Source organism: Lipotes vexillifer, unplaced genomic scaffold (genome assembly GCF_000442215.2).
Source record: "Lipotes vexillifer unplaced genomic scaffold, Lipotes_vexillifer_v1.1 scaffold602, whole genome shotgun sequence".
NCBI classification, from domain to species: Eukaryota; Metazoa; Chordata; class Mammalia; order Artiodactyla; family Lipotidae; genus Lipotes; species Lipotes vexillifer.
The window spans coordinates 2,907,869-2,912,370 of record NW_006790307.1 but is presented as its reverse complement, the minus strand read 5'-3'; the positions used below and the strand labels follow the sequence as shown (position 1 = coordinate 2,912,370).

At 43.1% G+C, this 4,502-nt stretch overlaps 1 pseudogene; it reads right to left on the bottom strand.

Annotated features, from left to right (window-relative positions):
• Positions 1–333: 333 nt before the first annotated feature.
• Positions 334–1,105, bottom strand: LOC103089118 (ubiquitin carboxyl-terminal hydrolase isozyme L1 pseudogene; annotated as a pseudogene).
• Between the last annotated feature and the right edge of the window lie 3,397 nt (positions 1,106–4,502).

The window sequence follows — 4,502 nt, the reverse complement described above, 5'->3', positions numbered from 1 at the left end:
CCAGGGCTCGAACCCATGTCCCCTGCATTAGCAGGCAGATTCTCAACCACTGCACCACCAGGGAAGCCCCTGTTTGTTTTTTATCTCTTAGCAGCAGAAAAATTATATTCCTTTTAAGGACAATTAAACCACATCCAAGGCCTTAGCTTACAGACACAAACCAACGTAGCCATTAAAGCATTAGATATTGAGGTATAAGACATACAATGAGGGGAATGATTTGCCATCAGAGGGTGACACCAAGCTTGCTCAATGGGCAGTGAGCTCTGCTAGTGAGTCGGCGAGGTTGAGGGTAAGTGCTTATCTGCAGAACCGCAGGAGAACAGCTGTGCTCTACAAGTACTGAAGCATTTTAGACCACATAGGTAGGGATATACTTTCACGATGAAGGGAAGGGGAGAGAAAGTGAAGTGCCCCCCCCCCCACGAGGCAGTCGGCTGCCTTGCAGAGGGCCACGGCAGAGAAGAGGACCTCCCCTTGCCCACGCGCAGTGACTTCTCTGCAGACGTGGGCGGCGTCCTGCAGCAGTGAGTCCTCTGAACTGGCGCCACGGTTCACCGGAAAAGGCCTCCATCCATGAAGTGCATAGAGGTGGCCATCCACGTTGTTAAACAGAATAAAATGAAAGTTCACTTTGTCATCTACCCGACATTGGCCTTCCTGTGCCACGGCATCGTGGGCTCCCTGGAGGGCCTCATTCTTTTCAAAGCATTTTGCTCTGTCTTCAGGGTACAGCTTCTCTGTTTCAGAAAGAAACGGCTTCGGAACTGACCCATCCTCGAGCTCCAGTTTGTCCTGATTATCGGCCACTGCATGAATGAGAGTCCGATGGTTCCACAGGAGTTGCCAATGGTCTGCTTCATGAAGTACCCTTAGGACTTACTTCTTGTCTCTTCAGCTCTTCAGTCTGTTTTTTCCTGAAGTTCTCATGCTGGGCCGTGAGAGGAAGGAGCCGCAGCAGCGCGCAGGCAGGCGCTGCCCCCGAGCCCAGAGACTTTTCCTCCAGGCCCAACACGTCCTCCAAGCGCCACTGGCCGGCGACCTCCAGCCGGGCCAGCACCTTGTTCAGCATCTCCGGGTTAATCTCCATCGGTTTGAGCTGCATCTTTACGAGCTAGGGAAGGAAGCACAACCCAGAGAAGAGGAAAAACAGCCACTACTTTAGATTTTGTATCTTGTCCAGATTCTTACTCAAAATATTAGCCAAGTCATGTACTATCAGTGCTTCTCACTATTTAATTAGGTTCAAAATCTTACCATTTTATCAAGTACAGATGGATTCGAAGACTGAGAATCACCATAACTGGTGAGTTATGATTTCATCATAACTGTATGAAAGACTCCTGGGAGATAATGAGCACGAAGAGATTTTTTATTAGGAAGAAGGAAGAATTGAATTAGTGAGCTGGATCCATATCTCTATTGCTAAGTTTCAAAGCTGCTTGCTTCTTTATGCTTATATCAGAAGTGAATCAATTAAGCAACAGATTTTTATTGAGCATAAAATATTCTGGGCGAGGTGATACATGAGGGATATTCCCATACACAGAGGAGGGTAACACATACTCTAAGAATTTAGATTGGGAGATTAGAAATATGTACATAAAAATATTATTAAAAAGTATAAGGTAAGTGTGAAATAGTGTGAGCAATAAGTGCTGAAGCAATTCACAGAGTTTGCTTCAGGTTAGAGTAATCTGGGGAGGCTTCATGGAGGAGGTGGGATCTGATCTGCACTTGAAAGGATGCCTTGATGGACAATATTGTTGCCTAGCCACCGTCCATTCACCCTTCTTTGCGTATCTTTCAGAAACCCTCTCCCATGCAGGACACATACCTCAGGGAAAGCAAACTCCATCTTAAACTCCAAGGGAGACTCCTGATTAATCTAATGTGAAGTCATCATGGTAATCCTATCCTCTCTTTCTTCCCCTCCCCCCATGATTTGTTCAGGGAGCCAAACTTAATGCCAGTCAGTGACTGGCATTTCCCCTAGCAATGGTCTAGGAGGTCCAATCAGTCTAAAAGGAAGAACCTTTGTTCCATAATTGGGAATAAGACTTTTTTTCTCTCCTGTGCAGGAAAAGGATGTTGGTTGCTCTTATTGACTCTGGCAGTCTTTTTGAGATCATGAGGGCCCCTGGCACATGGAGGAAGGCAGAGGCTGGAGAATAGGGGAGATTCAGAGCTGGAGCCCTATTTGTACTGTGCCTGGAGCTTGATCTGCCTCTAGATCTCCTATTGTATGAGACAGTACATTTCTTTAATGTTTAAGCCAGATAGAGTCAGGTTTTCTGTAACCCCCAGCCAAAGTCATGCAAACTGCTATCAAATAGTAGAGTTGGTTCCTTTCCTAGCATATATTTACCTCTTTTCCTAACAAAGGAAATAAATTAAATGCTATGTGGTTTTTTTTAGGGGGGAAGGGCTGGAATCCCTCTACCATTTTGCCTTGTGGTTTAAATGGGAGACAGTGTATTAGCTCCAAGTACGTCTGGATGCCATGATTGATTCAGACAGACATGGGCATAGGAGACGAGAGAAAGTTGCTGAGGCTTCTGAAAAGAAGCTTCTTTCCCATGGGAACTACCAGATATATCTTTCTTTACTCCTCTTTGTGGTCAGGGAGCAGAGATGGGTTGTGTTAGTTTTCTAGGGTGACTGTAACAACTCACCACAAACTAGGCAGCTTAAAACAGAAATTTATTCTCTTCCAGTTCTGGGGCCTAGACATCCACAATGAAAGTGTTGACAGAGCAGTGCTCCTTCTGAAGGCTCTAGAGAAGAATCCCTCCCCTGCACATTTCTAGCTTCCGGTGGTTGCAGGCAATCCTTGGCGCTCCTTGGCTTATGGCTGCACCACTCAGGTCTCTGCCATCATCTTCACATAGAGACACACAGGGAGAGAGCTGTATCCAAATTTCTTTAGTCTTATAAGGATACCAATCATTGGATTAGGACCCATTCTAAACCCAGTTTGACTTCATCTTAACTTGATTAAGATGAATCAAGGGACCCTATTTCCAAATAAGGCCACATTCACAGGTTCCCAGTGGACAAGAGTTTTAAGGAAACATTATCCAAGCCTGCACAAGGCCTCTCGCAGCCAGTTTTGCCATCCTGAAGGAAGCCAGCCTGAGAATGTACTTAACACATGGAGCCATACAGAGTCAAGGTGATCTCAAAGTAAATGACATCATTAACCTCTGGATAAAACCGCCTAAAGTTTATTTTACTTTGGAGAATTTAATTTATTTAAGCCAGGAAATTTCTCTTTTTATTTAAGTCACTTTGTGTTGAATTTTCTTTTGAGAGTTTCAAAAAGACTTCTGAGAACTTGATACGAGTTTTGTTGAGAGACGGGAAAAGGTCATGCTATAACAGGGAAAGGCAGGAGGAAAAAATCCTGAGGATAAAATGAAAGGAGTGTTGGAGTGAAGGTTTGGCTAGAGGGGACTATTTATTGGAGGAGCAGAGGGGCATAAAGTTGTACAGATTGGTTAGTGTACATTTTTAGAGGTCTGGAAATGTCAAACTAAATAATTTGAACTTTCTTCTGCAGGCAGATGGTGTATAAGATGGTTTCTGAACATGGAAGTTGAATCAATTAACATGATGTTTTAGGTTAATTAACAGTGAAGTGCAAATTATATCGGAAGGGGACAGAAATCAGATCAGAACTGACTGCCTTGATGTTTCCCAATGCAATCAAGAGGAGAGACCTAGCTTCTCATTTCTGGACTGGGATTCATTCCATCCTCCTTACCTAACCTGGCCTTCTTCCTGTTCCTAGAACAGACCAGACTCATTCTACTTGAAGGCTTTTACATTGGCTGTTTGTCCCAAACGCTTTTTATTCCTGATCTTTGCATGGCTGTCTCCTTCTTACCATTCAATCCTCAACTCAACTGTTGCCTCTTCAAGAAGACTTTCCTGACCAGTCAATCTAGAATAGCCTCTTGTCCCTCTGTCAGACTGCCTTATTTTGATTCTCAGTAAACTGAGTACCATCTGCTAGATTTCTCACTTATTTATTTATTTTTGTAGCCCCTCCCTTCCCTGCCCCAACTGCAAAATAAGCTTCATAAGAGTAAGGAGCTTGTCGGGTTTTCATGGCCATTTCTCCAGTACCCTGTAGGAGCTCAGATAAATATATGTGGTATAAATGATTAATAAATGTGGCTTTGAAGTTTTAAAATTGCTGAAACATTGAATCAATAGTTTAAATAACTTTTAGATGAGCAAAATTAAATAATTTGGCTAATCGGGAGAGAAACTATTTCCAAAGTTAATTTTGCTCAAAAGGCAGGCAGGGGTGGAAGAACTAAAATGCATATTTTTCTCAATGTTCCGAAAAGACAAGAGTAGTTTTCAAACCAACACTCTTGTCTCCTAAGGCTTTTTCTACCAGAAATGCCCTGGGCATAAAGAAAAGCTCTAGGGAACTTTGAGGGAATATATATATATTATATATATATATATATATTATATATATATATATA